The sequence below is a fragment of the Schistocerca serialis genome, chromosome 3 (assembly GCF_023864345.2).
Source record: "Schistocerca serialis cubense isolate TAMUIC-IGC-003099 chromosome 3, iqSchSeri2.2, whole genome shotgun sequence".
NCBI classification, from domain to species: Eukaryota; Metazoa; Arthropoda; class Insecta; order Orthoptera; family Acrididae; genus Schistocerca; species Schistocerca serialis.
In genome coordinates, this window is record NC_064640.1 from 1,032,475,667 (window position 1) to 1,032,491,790 (window position 16,124).

Below are 16,124 nucleotides of genomic sequence, written 5' to 3' on the forward strand. Positions count from 1 at the left end.
ACATCCTTTAGGCACCCTATAAGTAACGAGTGGGCAAGATCCCACAACTGGCGACCAGGTGTTAGAAACACGTACTGGCCAACGTTGCGCTCCGGCCGAAACAAGCACCGCCTACTACAGCTGCTATACCACCTTTTCGACAGTTTAGTGAACAAGACGAGGAATGCCTCGAGTTGTCGTCTCAGTTTCACGCCCACATCATCGCCCACAACGTGCCAGGTACTGTGAAACTGCCGGCCGTGGTGGTCTAGCGGTTCTAGGCGCTCAGTCCGGAACCGCGCGACTGCTACGGTCGCAGGTTCGAATCCTGCCTCGGGCATGGATGTGTTTGATCTCCTTAGGTTAGTTAGGTTTAAGTAGTTCTAAGTTCTAGGGGACTGATGACCACAGATGTTAAGTCCCATAGTGCTCAGAGCCATTTGAAACATTTGTACTGTGAAACTTCCCTATCTATTATCAACGGTAGGAAGTGCAGTGTTTGATTAATTCAAAAACTCTTTCCTAACTCCACACCGAGTGAACGTAGCTACGAACAGGTGGTACAGGCCCTAACAAATTATTATGACCAACAAGTGAATGTGGTGGCAGCTCGGTATCAATTTTTTCATTGCAAAAAACGATCAGAACAAACTTACCGCGAGTGGGTAACAGATTTGCAAAACCGCGCAGGGTAGCCGCGCGGTCTGCGGCACCTTGTCACGGCCCCTGTGGCTTCCCCCGTCGGAGTTTCGAGTCCTCCGACGGGCATGGGTGTGTGTCTGTTGTCCATAGCGTAAGTTAGTTTCAGTTAGATTAGGTAGTGTGTAGGCTTATGGACCGATGACCTCAGCAGTTTGGTCCCATATGGCCTTACAACAAATTTTCAAAAAAATTGGAAATGAAAATTCAAATGTCTTTGCGGTGCTTTATGTTCAGACGTTACGTTGCGTGATGTGATCGTGTACAATGTGCCTGATGACAAAATCAGTGAACAAATTTTGAAACAGTCAGAGCCATCATTTCAGCAGGTAGTGCAAATGGTAGATCAGTGCGATTCCGGTGCCTTGTCAGTTCATACATCTGCGCAGCCAGCTATTTGCCGGGTTGAGTCCCTCAGCTGTGATCGCCCCATTCCGCACCGGCGGCGTCCGCTAGCCAAGGCGGGTAAAAAACCTTCCACACCGCGTACGGCTGTTATACACGACACAAACGCCAAGACTGTCCCTCCCGCCAAGCTCAATGTTACGCTTGTGGTAGGAAAGGACATGTGCAATCAGTGTGTTTGCAACGGAACGAATAGCAGAATTCGGCCCACTCACGAAAATCTAGTCACAAGGCCCATGTCATTAATGCAGTATATTCCAAGTCTGCATGGCAACGGCCTTGCCACAGTGGATACACCGGTTCCCGTCAGATCACCGAAGTTAAGCGCTGTCGGGCGTGGCCGGCACTTCGATGGGTGACCATCCGGGCCGCCATGTGCTGTTGCCATTTTTCGGGGTGCACTCAGCCTCGTGATGACAATTGAGGAGCTACTCGACCGAACAGTAGCGGCTCCGGTCAAAGAAAACCACCATAACGACCGGGAGAGCGGTGTGCTGACCCCACGCCCCTCGTATACGCATCCTCAGCTGAGGATGACACGGCGGTCGGATGGTCCCGATGGGCTACTTGTGGCCTGAAGACGGAGCGCAAAAAAAAAAAAAAAAAAAAAAAAAAAATATCGACGTCTGCAACAGGCAAGCGTGCGGTTTCTTCAGTAATACGCCAGTCGTACAAACTTTTTGTTCATTTACTTGTTTGGGGGAAACGTGTGAAAGTTCAGTTGGACACGGGTGTCTCTGTCACATTGCTAAATCGTCACACATATGAACTGTTAGCCTCCCCGCGACTGTCTAAAACTAGCAGGCAACTGACGGCTTATAATGGAAAAGACATTCCCGTTCTCGGAACATGTACTTTGCCTGCCATGGTTCAAATGGCTCTGAGCACTATGGGACTTAACATCTGAGGTCATCGGTCCCCTAGAACTTAGAACTACTTAAACTTAACTGACCTAAGGACATCACACACATCCATGCCCGAGGCAGGATTCGAACCTGCGACCGTAGCGGTCGCGCGGTTCCAGACTGAAGCGCCTAGAACCGCTGGGCCACACCGGCCGGCGGTAAAGAACTTGCAAAACGATTTGAACGAAGTGGATAGTGTCTGTAAGTGAGGTTATGAAATGGACAGCAACAAAATTAAAACAAGGGTAATGGATGGTAGTCGAATTAAATCAGGCGAGGCTGAGGGAGTTAGATCTGCATAAGAGACACTAAAATAGCAGATGACTTTTGCTATTTGGTCACCAAGATAACTGATGGTGGCCGAATTCGGGAGGCTATAAAGTGTAGAATGGTTATAGCAAAAAAATCATTTCTGAAAAAGATGAATTTGTTAACATCTAGTACAAATTTTGGTGTTAGGAAATCTTTTCTGAAGGCCTCTGATTGTAGCCTTGTACGGGAGTGAAACGCGAACGATAAGCAGTTCAGACCAAAAGGTAACTTCTGAGGAATGCTGAAGTTCATATGGGTAGATCGAGTACCTAGTGAGGAGATATGGATCGAACTAGGGGAAAAAAAATTATGACACAACTTGAGTAAAAGAAGGGATCAGCTGAGAGAATATATTCTGAAACATCAGTTAGTCGTCACTTTGATGATGGAGTAAAGTTTGGGGGCTAAATATTCTAGAGAGAGACCAAGGGGTTTGTACAGTAAGCAGGTTCGAACGGGTGTAAGTAGCGTAACTATTCGGAGATGTAGAGGTTTGGAATAATGCGGAGATCTGCCCGCAATTAACCTTCGAACCGAAGACCGCAGGAGTAACAACTGTGGTGTTTTGTCAGTAGGTGAAATTATGATGCTTAATGCAACCATCTAATGATGAAAATGTTGGAAACCGTAATGGCAAGACAAAAAAAAAGTGTTAAAGAAAAATGTCATCTTGTTCGTGGTTAATAACAGTTTTGATAACATATCTTAACATATAGCGTTTTTTTCACTTAACAGGTTAAAATAATAGCATTAAATACAATAAAATACGATGAAGATGGCACTGACGATAACGGCGATGATGACACATTATCACGTTTGCAGCAGCCATACGGACTGCGAAGATATCTGAGTAATTTGAGGTGAGGGAAGAATTTTATCAAGTAGCAGAGGGTACTTGTAGGAAAGGGAAGGCAGATATGAAAATCGAGGCGGTGTACATGGCATTGTGAGAAAGAGAAAGGAGGAAGGAAGATTACGTTTTATCGTCCCGTCGACATCGAGGTCATTACAAACGGGGCACAAGCTCTGACTGTGCCAAGGATGGGGAAGGAAATTCGTCGCGCCCTTTAAAAGGACCCATCCCGGAATTTACCAAAGAAAAATCACCAAAACGCCGTACGTTTTCAAAAGCCGTTATTTTATTTAGACGGCTATTTTCGACATCTCATTTATACCATCTTCAGGCACATATGCACTTCATGTATAAAAAATCAGATACATCAATGTGTGCATAAGTGGAGCCATCAATACCTGGATTCTGTGACTTTTTTGTGAAGAATGTACTTCGAATACTTGACAGCCAGGGTGGAGTCTTCGAAGTACAAATTCTACAAAAAATTCACAGAATCCAGGTATTTACGGCTCCAGTTATGCATGCATCGATGCATCTGAGTCTCTATACATGGAGTATATAGGGGCCTGAAAATGGCATTAATGAGATGCCGAAATTGGTCGTCCAAATAAAATAACAACTTCTGAAAACATATGCTGTTCGGTGATTTTTCTTTGGCAAATGTCTGACCGGCCGCCGTTCTATATCGTTTTGTTAATTCATCATTTGGAAACTATTTATTGCAACTTTGTGCCCGAATGCTGTTCCTGCTACGACAATCGGCTTGTGATCCAAGGAGAAAGCCGTGAGCTCCAGTTTTCTGTGAATCTTGTGAACTGTTCTACTCTTAATTGTATTTAATCTGTATGTGTATGAAGCGGAGTTCCGGGAACTAGTCGGTATCTGAGCAAAGCAGCGTGGGAAGCGCCTAAAAGCAACTCTAGGATTGGTGAGAACAGCAGACCAAGTATCGTTAACTAGACGCATGGATTCTTTCCGTCTCTGACTCGCCGCCCCGCCTCCTAAGATAGCGTTCTGCAGCTTAAGCCTCATGAGCAGGTCAAGTACAGCTACAAGAAGAAGATTACGCTGCGTGACTAACAGATGGTGTTGATATTTTTGATATTTATTTTTTCTCACGTCGGTACAGGAGGAGCAACAACGTAGGGCAAGTGTGAATATGACATGTTGGATGATTTTGTTTATATGCCTCTTTATGTATGTTTCCTCCCAACAGATAAACTGGAATACCGTGACACGATGAAATTCATAATCTTGGGCGGCTCGTTGCTAACGGAAATTCATCCAAAGTGGACAAATGTTTACAAAGAGACTGCCCTTTCGGTTCAACAATTACGAAATTGCTGTCCGAACTCAACATGCTGTACTTCCTTTGAAGTTGATGCACCACTAAGGACGTCTGAAAACTGCCACCTCTGATGAAAAATCGAGAATCCTACAATACGTAGTAGTGGAAGACTGTTAGTAATAAAGATGTATGAAATAGGTGACGCTATAGACATACCAGAACAAGATTACGGTGCGTTGTACATGAAAACTAATTGCAAGAAAGATTTTTGTAAGGAGAATGGCGTATTTGTCAAATGATGACCAAAAGGAAAACAGAAGACGAAATTCTCAACAGTTTTCGGACTCTTCTAAAAGGAACCCAAGTGATTTTTTGCCCTATTTTTTTTACTGTAGGACGACGTGGGTGTACCAGTTCCCGCCAGAAACGGAACACTTATCAAGGCACTGCGTGATCCTGCATCAAAAAATTGCGAATCCAGTATTATCTGCCACAAACTTTATGGCCAGAGCCATCTCATTGATTACCTTGTGAAATGTAAAACAATGACTACCATATATTACGTAGGAATTCGTAGTGCATTAATTGAAAGAAAAATGTGAGAAAAGGCTTAGACTACAAAACAAAAGTATACCACAATGGTCCTATCAACAAAAGTGTTTAAAACTCAGCTCCCCCCGAACAGACCATGAAAAATTAACGGTGCCGACCGGCCGCCGTGTCATCCTCAGCCCACCGGCGTCACTGGATGCGGATATGGAGGGGCATGTTGTCAGCACGCCGCTCTCGCAGCCGCATGTCAGTTTACGAGACTGAACAAAGAGGTTTGCCATTTGTAAAATTGAGTGGTTTGCGATTTGAATTATTGGAACATCTACCATGTCACCAGATTAGGCATTAGGGATGGCGGTTATCGCTGAAGCAACCTGTTTTCGCTTACACTGGTGCTTTTTTTTCTCCCCCTTCCTAATCGGCCTATTGGATCGCGATATTACTGACCGTGATCACATATGACTAATGAAATTTTTCAGCGAATAAGGCTATCGTTACCGAAGGAAAATAACACCGGTTGGTTGGAGGAAAGTGTACAAGACTCTTCTGAAGGAAGAATATATTCAAAAATTTTAGATGATAATTTTGAAATGGGAGGAATATAGTGCAATCGCTCACGAACCGCACGGGGGGGGGGGGGGGGGGAAGGGTACTACGTAATATTTACTACAATACTACAAAAATCACTGATAACACAAAGTAATCACTGATTAGCTAAAAAAAGGATAATTAAACGGTCACCAACTCGCTAGGACAATGAATCCCCAGAATCTTGAGAAAGGTAATGGCAAATAATTTTAAGCAAATAATCACTGGTATCAGAAGGGTGCCACGCTTTTCTACAGCACGACAGTTCACGAGAAAATAAATGAATCAGAAAGCACTAAGTTTGCAGTTACTTATTCTGAAATAATAAATTTTGAAAGTAACTTAAATGAAATTACTGGTTTAATAAATGACAGGCGTAACTTGAACTTTGTTAAGTAAAAAATAACTTTCAGTAACCTCAGTGTAACGTAATGCAAAATTTAGAAAAAGGCAAGCAATTTACCTTTGATTACTGAACGATTGAACTGAATTTACTTTAAGCAAATGAGCAATTGGTTTTACTTTTAAATAACAACAATAAAATACATACCAAACCAACAGAAGTCACTCGCTAAGCTAAATACAGAATAAATGAATTTGCGCACTTTTAATTTGTGCTATATCTTTGGTTATTAGTTTTGCCAGTAAAATTTTATTCTACTTTAAGGAACCTCACTCATGCAATACAAGAATGAACAGTTCTTGAGGCAGAAAATTTAGACTAAAACTGATCAGAACCAAATACTCAAAACTGGCAGTAAATATTTAATCGGTTTTCATATTCTTACGACACGCGGTGATTGCATGGAAAGGAAAGGGACCCTGCTTGGTAATACTGTCTGAGGACAATGACTACACAAGTGCCCTACAAGTTTTAACTATTGCAAGTTATTATTCAAGTTATTCATACTTTGTGAAAGAAATGTTGCTGGGCAAAGCCTATACAGTAGGCTTGGCCACTGTTTCTATGCTTGGATACAGTGTATCGATACGTGAAACTGTTTCAGTGTATCGGAACGGCTGTGGTTCACTGTTTCGAAACAGTGGTGTTTCATTCCGTCCCTGTCTCGGATAACCGCACCAGATTCGATCTCGAGCCAGACACAGAAACTGTATCGTTGTTTCAAAATAAGGCTGTTTCAGTCCACCTGCGCTTGGAACGGACTTACTGTATCGAAACAGCGATGTTTCATTCCGCTCTGTGTCGTACGAGTTTCGGGCTCGGCACAGATACTGAAACACAACATAACACTTCATGAAACACTTTCAAGAGTGTCGAAATCTTTTTGACAAGCAATAGAATAAAGCTTAAGATATCCGAAAATAAAGCTACGTTTCTAGCTGACTGTCCTATTACGAAACGGGCGTAACATCTGCTTTATAAACACTAACAAAACAATGAAACAACGCATACTATTCACATTCAAAATAATAAATATGTGAAAATCATTCGATTAAATTACACTTTTTTTAATAACATACGCTTCTCTTTTCATGTACAGTAATCGTATTAAGAAACGCAAGTAAGCCTACAACATTTTGAATAAAAAAAGGCGTAGAGTGACAGTTATTAGACATATACATAAATTTGATCTAGGTATAGTTGCAAGGAATCTGTTTGACATATCACTGATAGTGTAATGGTGAACGGGAAGGGCTGGGAAGCATGGTGACTTTATAGTAACGGTTCGAAACACCTTGAAAGACAAAATTTTTTTCTGTTATATTTTGTTATTTATACGAACTATTTGGCGTTATTTGTGAGTCTATAGACACTGTGCCTATTATCCACAATGATTCCCTCTGTGTGCATGGAAATTAGCGGGATGGGTATATTACCCATACTAACGGAATGTGGGAATTCCAGTAGCATATCCGTTGTTTCTGCAGTTTGCTCCCACCTCCAGTTCCGTTCGTGGTGGTTCTTCTGTCTTCAGCTATGGCTGTCCTCAGCCAAATGAAAAGTATGAAAGTCACACAACACGAAAGTAGCGCATTTGCTGCAGGAAATACGAAACTGCCAAGACGCCCAAGTGATAGTTTCATACTTTCTGCGAAATGATTCAGCGCTCTCGCACCTCATTTGTGTTTATATGGACATACTTATAAAGAAGACATTCGAGATGATAAAATGTGTAGGTTTATTAGATTACAAAACACAAACTGTTTCACTGTTTCGAAACAGCGTATCGAAACATTACATTGTACTGTTTCATTTGTTTCGAAACAGTTAAGTGTTTCAGTTTGCCCATCTCTGCTATACAGTACTATGTTTGTCAGTTAACAGTCTTATGATGTTGCAGCTATGCGGACGGCGAAGAATGTAGCCGACGACAATGCTGAACTGCCGTTGTTGTTATTGTTGTTGTTGCTGCTGGTGCTGCTCGACGAGAACAACTCCGAGTCGTCTCCAGAGGCACGGATAATCGTGGCACAGGCAGTGGTTGGAACTGCAGCTTCCCCCGCCTGTCCACTCCTACCGTGCTGTCAGTGCTCGCAGGTTAACGAACCAGGCGCGCCTACATTGGCGCTACCATACCTGCACAACAAACACTTCCGAACTCTTTCTTAACTCAAGCTGCTCTGCTTCCTCTCTGCTCGCAACGCGACAGAGACTCTCCACACGCAAAGATAAACAACGGCACAGCAACTACCATTTCGTCGTTGCTATCGATACATTTCAATAAAGCTGCCTTGGCTATTAGCCAGCAATTTACAATATTTTCATTACAATCAATTATATACAGCCAAAATTAAATACACTAGTACTTCGGTTACGTATTAAATATAGTTTCTGTAATACAGCTTTCAGCTTCGGAAGCAAAAGTACAGTGCAAGTTATCAACGAATATTAAACGGCGAAAATTTGGGATCCTGTAGAAGGTATTTTACCTGCATTTTCGGTGTTACAGATGTTTAACCCGCTCAAAATAACCGGTTTCTGAAATAACCGAGTTTGGATTTTTTATTGCAGTTACTTCCAGTAATAAACGTAGGCTTCGAACAGAGATTGAAAAATTCTAATGAAGGTGAAGAAGTAGGTGATAATTATCGATATGGGGCGGACGCTGCGGCAGTAATCGGTCTCATTGTCTCCGGCAAAGACTGCAAAGGTGAAGGAGGCGGGCGCGGCGACAGAGAGAGCAAGAGGACGCTACTTGATGACTTGCCTGCATCGTCATGTCTCAATGGTATCAGTTTTTCACATTGGAGCAATCACAAATTAAGGGTCCCAAGTTTTTAGCGCGTCAATAAAATTGTAGGTTTATCAGTCAAATTTACCTTCTCTTCCACGGAACATTGTGAATTTTTTCATCTTATATAATGCCGTAAGTTTGTCGTGCTTCCTCGGGCTTTTAATCTTTTAAAGCAAATGGAGCGTTGTACTTCACTGCTACCTCACTTCTTAAAATACTTCCAACCTAGGGATGGTACGATTCTACAACACAACAGATGTCGGAGGACGAGCCGTGGACAAGGTGGGAGCAAATTTTGCCCACGGCACATACACAAAAACCGTTAACAGGCCACGCCACCCGGCAACATGTACGCTAGTGTCTCTGCAATGCTGTACTACCGATTCATGTGTTTGTTGCCAGTTTCTAACTTAAGGTATTCTTATGAAAATAGTGCTGATCACTTTTCCAAGCCGGCCGGATTGACCGAGCGGTTCTAGGCGCTCCAGTCTGGAACCGCGCGCCGCTACGGTCGCAGGTTCGAATCCTGCCTCGGGCATGGATGTGTGTGATGTCCTTAGGTTAGTTAGGTTTCAGTAGTTCTAAGTTCTAGGGGACTGATGACCTCAGAAGTTAAGTCCCATAGTGCTCAGAGCCATTTGAACCACTTTTCCAATTTCTGTAATAATCCAAAAGCAATGTAAATTTTTCGAATAAACATTACTCGTTTCTCAAAAAGCACTGCTGCTACGGCAAACTGTTAAGCCGATTTTTACCTCGTCATTAGTAAAAAATGAAAGAACCTTTTATAACTGAAACCAAACAAATACCGAAAAATACCGGCTATTCAGAAGTAAATACCGGTATATTTTTAACCGGTCGGCTTTTCCCGTCCATATTTGGCATCTTCCAACTTCCACTTATCCCATATCTTAAAAAGATTGTAAGTGGCAAACGTTGTGAAACCAGTGAAGCGGTTATTGCAGTTGAATTCGGGTATTTTGGAAACCTTCTAGAATCGCTTTTCAGTGCTGGCTTCTATTTGCTGGAGAAACATTGGTCGAAGTGTATTGAGTTAAAAGGAAACTATGAAAAAAATTAGTTCATTTTGTTCTAAGCAGAAATTGGTTCTTTTTGGGCTTTTTGCTTTTTATTTAAGTAAAGGATACAGCATCCCTTCAACAATCAATTCGTAACACGCGCTGAGGCGTAGTTGCACTAGAGGGTTGACGTGTCAGAACATGAAGACAAATCAGTTCTCTGTATTGACGCATCGTGCCTGCAGAAAGGCAACCCAGTGAACGGATTTTCTGAACGGGCTGCTGACGTGCCTTCTCGGGAAACTTGGGTCTGAGACTTCCAAAAATTCACTTTTGCCGCGTCATGAACTGCGCCCACATCGAGCACCTGTAATGTGAGCTTAAAAATTTGGATAGGTGCTCTGTCCACTAAGTATATATGGACAGAGCATATATATATATTTTTTCTGTCTGTCTTGTAGTTTTCACGCAGTCTTTTTCCCAAACCCCAGGCGTACTTATAAAAAACCCTGTTCTATCAATAAGTATGAGCTCTCTATTAAGAAAGTCTAAAAATTTTTATAATTTTTAGATTTTAATTTTCTTTTTAGGGTTCTGTACCTCGATCAGTAAAAATCCTTATAGCATCACTTCTTAAGATCCCTTTTTGTCAGGAATGGGTACAGGAAACGAGCAGAAATTTACGTCAAATACTAAGGTCTGTAGTCGTTGGCGGTTTAAAAATTTGAGTTTCTAAGTCAATGTCACATATTTTGATACTCGCCAACTCACTCATCAAAACCCGTAGATGGACCATCTATATACATAAATAAGCTTGTACAGAACAGGGGCGCGTCCTACTCGCCCTTGTGCCGTCTCTTCGCTATTTTTATGACAGGTTATGATGATTCTGAAATGCGTCATAACAGGTGATGTAGAAAAATAAAGTTAGATCTAGACTGTTCTTACATTTGATAGGTTTAGCGTGATTGCTGGTCTCTCCCTCTGTCTTCCGTAACCAAAGTGGTGTTCTTACGCTTCTCAGAAGTATTGTATTTAAGTCTCTCCATCTAGGAACGTGTTCCATCCTTCCTGTCTAAAAATTATCAGCATACGACTGAAATCAGTAGTTTCCATGGATGTAGTGCTAATTCACTGACTAAAGCCAAGAAACACCCCAGCACTCTGCTTACGGAGATCGATGGCTTTTACGATATTATGTATGCAGCATGTGAATGATCGAGGTTTACAATGCAGTCTATTGAGTATATTGATATGACATTTCCATCAAATGTCCGACCCCGGTAGCTGAGTGGTCAGCGCGACAATGTCAATCCTAAGGGCCCGGGTTCGATTCTCGGCTGGGTCGGAGATTTGCTCCGCTCAGGGATTGGGTGTTGTGTTGTCCTAACCATCGTCATTTCATCCCCATCGACGCGCAAGTCAACAAAGTGGAGTCAAATCGAAAGACTTGCATCCGGCGAACGGTCTACCCGATGGGAGGCGCTAGTCACACGACATTCACATTTATTCTTATTTGCCTCAAATGTAGCTGTATTATTTATCTACTCGGCAAATAGTTCAATACCTATGTTAACCATCCTCCGTATTCTGGTACATTTGTTTGTATTTAATATGCACCCTACAGGACGATGACAGCCACTCAACACGCAGTGTGTTATGCCACTTTGATTTATGTAGAGTGGCGTGGCGAGACGTGACTCTAATCTGCAAACTGCCTTCAGGACTAGGCACACCTCGTCCCAGTACTAGTATAAATCATTAAATTTTTGCTCAAGATGTTTAATCGCGTGAGTGTAATAGGAACTGTGCACAAACTACCCATCCGGCTAAAATAGAAATACACAGGTTACACGACCCTATTATATCGTACACACACTATCAGTGCTACACTCGTCAATAGTACTGCAATGCACTGAAGTCGTGACGGTGAACACATTTTAGTATCGGTACTTCTAGTTATAGTAATTAGGATTTGATTAAATCTTGTGCCCACTGCACGTTACTTGAAACAAAAATACGCTCTTTGAATGAGCCGTAACGTGGGTTGTTATTGACAACAGTTCAACAACCCTTAGTAAATTTGCATACGTTATAACCCGAAACTTACACCGACTATGGCGTTATTATTCATAGTTTAAATGATTAAAACCTCTTAATGACAGCAAACAACTTTATAACCCGAAATAACTGTAGCCATCGCTGGTTATTTACTTTATTCACGCTAACTATCAAAATGGTTCAAATGGCTCTGAGCACTATGGGACTTAACATATGAAGTCACCAGTCCCCTAGAACTTAGAACTACTTAAACCTAACTAACCTAAAGACATCACACACTTCGATGCCCGAGGCAGGATCCGAACCTGCTACCGTAGCACTCGCGCAGTTCCGGACTGAAGCGCCTAGAACGGCTCGGCCACCGCGGCCGGCTCGCTAACGATCGCTATAGTCTACTACGCAGAAATTTTTCACTCACTACTATATAACAAAAAATGGTTCAAATGGCTCTGAGCACTATGGGACTTAACATCTGAGGTCATCAGTCCCCTAGAACTTAGAACTACTTAAACCTAACTAACCTAAGGACATCACACACATCCATGCCCGAGGCAGGATTCGAACCTGCGACCGTAGCGGTCCGCGCGATTCCAGACTGTAGCGTCTAGAACCGCTCGGCCACAACTGCCGGCTACTATAAAACAAAATCACCTACAAACGCGTAATAAATATTTACAGTGACCAACGTTTCACTTCCTTACGGTGAAATTAAATGATGGTGTGGCATTCATTGTTGGCTGGGAGGGCCCTTCCGGGAGAGGTCGGCCGCGGGGTTGCAAGTCTTACTTCAGGGCGACTTGGGCGTCGATGATGATGAGGACAACGCAACACACACATCGTCGGAAAAAATCTCCAACCCGCCCGGGAATCGAACCCGCGCCCAGTGTTTCATAGACAAGCACGTAACCACTTTTCTTTTTTTTTACTAATCTCCCATGACACCTATTCAAGCTCAGTGTTGATCTGTTCCCTCAGTTTTTTTTAATTACAGAAGGCAGCTAACCATCCGACCGAACACGCTGAGCTACCGTGCCGGCATTTAAATCCTTGATATAACCATTAAGTGAATAAAGAAGTAAATATCTTTGCCTTTTCTTAACTGAAATCTAATTAAATCCTTTTTCTCCCATTACTGATTCCAAATCATAATAAAATCTCAATAAGACATTAATTCTTTGAGTCTTGCTCTTTGAAACCTGGAACAACTGACTTATCTTAGCAATACTGACTTTTAACTACGTTGCATCAATATAGGTATTTACTCCACTTGCTTATCAGGCAAAATAGGAAGAGTCCTGGGTAGACGGGGTATAAGACCGATTTTTTGTCCTCCTAAGAAAATTAAGGAGATGATGCGCCCTGTAAGGACAGTTTCGGCCTCAGGGTCCCTGGAATTTACAATATCCCCTGTGAATGTGGAAGCAATTATATAGGTCAGACCATTCGTACCGTTTCCGACAGCTGTGGAGAGCACCAACGCCATATTAAAAATAGAGAAGTGGAGAAATCGGCAGTTGCGGAGCACAACCTCACGAACAAACATAAAATACCGTTCGATGAAACAAAAATTCTACCCATTCCCTCCACATACTGGGAATCTGTTATTAAGGAGGCTGTTGAAATAAGAATCTGAGCTGTGCATGGAAACGAGCGCTCGATGCAGAGAAGCAGCAGACACATTCCTTGCAGGGTTACGTTCCAACGGAAGCCGTGGTGCCACCAGCGCACACATTGACACAGTCTGCGACAGCAGTACGTAATCGCGGACCAATCACAAGCTGACCAATCAGAAGCCGTCCACGGTCTATAAAAGGCCACCACAGCAGCAATGAAGACAGTCAGTTGCTCCTGATGATGACGATGGAGGCTATCGTCGATAGCTTGAGGTTTTATCCCGAACTGACACGGCAAGAAAACCGAGAATGTTTTACATATAAGTGCCGTCGCGAAAGACTTCGTTCTCATATCGTATATTGTTGATCGTGGAGCTCCCAACCCCTAGGTGTTCATATGTTGATCCAACGATATCGTCAATCACGAATGCAGTGGGCACGGGACCATCGGCATCCGACCGTCGATCAATGAAAACGTGTCTGTTCTCGGGTGAATTACATTTATACTACTCTAGATCGCTCGAAGCTGGTCGTCGCCACAAACACCGTCAGCGATGTGAACGGCGGCTCGAAGCGTGCAGCGCGCCATGGATGCAGACTGGTGGAACCTGTATGATGCTACGAGAGACATTCTCCTGCGCTTGCATGGGACCTTTGGTAGTAATCGAAGACATTCTGACAGCTGCCAACGATCTGCATCGTTTCAAAAATGGTTCAAATGGCTCTGAGCACTATGGGACTCAACTGCTGAGGTCATTAGTCCCCTAGAACTTAGAACTAGTTAAACCTAACTAACCTAAGGACATCACAAACATCCATGCCCAAGGCAGGATTCGAACCTGCGACCGTAGCGGTCTTGCGGTTCCAGACTGCAGCGCCTTTAACCGCACGGACACTTCGGCCGGCCTGCATCGTTTCATGCTTGATGTCTTCCCCGACGGCGATGTCGTCTTTGAGCAGTATAATTGCCCGTGTCTCGAAGTCAGAACCGTGGTACAGCGGTTTGAGGAGCATTATAGTGAATTCACGTGTATGTGAGGTAACTCCTATGGAACTCGCCTGGATCGCTATTGGGCGCCATCACCGCATATGACAATCAGCGGCCTATTATTTACGCAAATTACACGACCTGTGCGCAGACATCTAATGTCACATGTTTGACATAAAGTCGAGCGCCGGCACGCCAGCCGGAAACGATAGAGAAGAGATGGGTGTGAGAAGACGTCAGCCAATCGCACACAGACCGACCTCTCTCCAGGACGACAAAGCGACAGCAGCGACCCTGTGTGAAGAGGACATAAGCGCTGCGACCGACTGGCGACGCCCCGGTTGAATAGTAGCTTCAAGACTAGCAATTTGGATAGAAGCGTCGACGCTCGTTACTTCACTTGTACACTTTACGTTCAAATGGCTGGTTCAAATGGCTGGTTCAAATGGCTCGGAGCACTATGGGACTTAACTTCTAAGGTCATCAGTCCCCTAGAACTTAGAACTACTTAAACCTAACTAACCTAAGGGCATCACACACATCCATGCCCGAGGCAGGATTCGAACCTGCGACCGTAGCGGTCGTGACACTTTACGTAGCTCAGACTTGGAATTGTTTATACTGAAGAAGATTTAATATTTTGTATGTTTCCCTTTGCATGGGACACTTCTGTGTAACTGTCAAAGTTAAGTATTATCATTTACTTTTTTGTAATAAAACTCATTAATACGACTTGTTTGATTTGATTGTCTAGCGAACCGAGTACGAAGGATTCCAAGACACCGAATATTTGACGACAAGGCTGGATGTAATATTTGACGATGAGCATGGAGACATGATACCACATACCTCCAAAAATCTACCATCAAACTGTCAGATCACTGATACGTATAATACGTGATGTACGAGTATTCCGTTCCAAAGACGGACAAAGAAGCTATTAAGCAGGTGGTCATAATGTATTGGCTCATCAGCGTATGTGATGCAAATCGACTGAAAGCTGTTAGTATTTTCTCTCGAATAAAATTTTTTTACAGTCAAACTTCAACCGACAGACGTGTAAAACTTTCAAGTTTGAATCTCGAATTGCATTCATAATCGTGCAATGCTTTTCTTTTACGAGAAAACAATATATCACTTGGACGAGCTAGTAGCACTTAAGTACAGTACGAAAGAGCAAGAGAGATAGTAGTTACTTTGAAATCCAACTCGTTATCCTCTAATGATTTCAACGACGGCAAGCTGCACATGATATCACGTACTTATTAGTCCAAACGAACTTCCTCCTCTTAAAGAAGAGGTGTACACAGAAGTAATTCTCTGCTCAAAATTATATCAGCTGTTCACAAGGTATTACTTGGACCTGTGACTTAAATGTAAAATATTTATCTGCAACAGCTAATGTGCGAACGCTGTTCATACGTGGACCCGACTGTCTCAGACAAAAAGATTATCGAGAGATACGAAAGTACGGAATGTTGTTGTTCCAACACTTCTAGATAAAACAAGGCAGAATTCCGTGCAGACAAACATGTCCGTCTGTTGCCTTGAAATAAATTCGAGGAACAGTTAACAACTAGTTTTTAATGGTGAAGTTCGTCTCGACAAATTCCGAGCTATTGTGAAAATCACTCTTTTATACCCATTACTTACATGCTTTCGTGC

General features: G+C 42.9%; 1 protein-coding gene and 1 pseudogene across 1 annotated transcript in view; one reads left to right on the forward strand and one right to left on the reverse strand.

The window, feature by feature from the left end:
* The window catches only part of LOC126471498 (polypeptide N-acetylgalactosaminyltransferase 16-like), a 598,884-nt gene that overhangs the window by 209,484 nt on the left and 373,276 nt on the right, over positions 1-16,124 (reverse strand). The gene's annotated exons all lie outside the window — the stretch shown is intronic.
* On the forward strand, positions 1,353-1,470 carry LOC126471840 (5S ribosomal RNA; annotated as a pseudogene).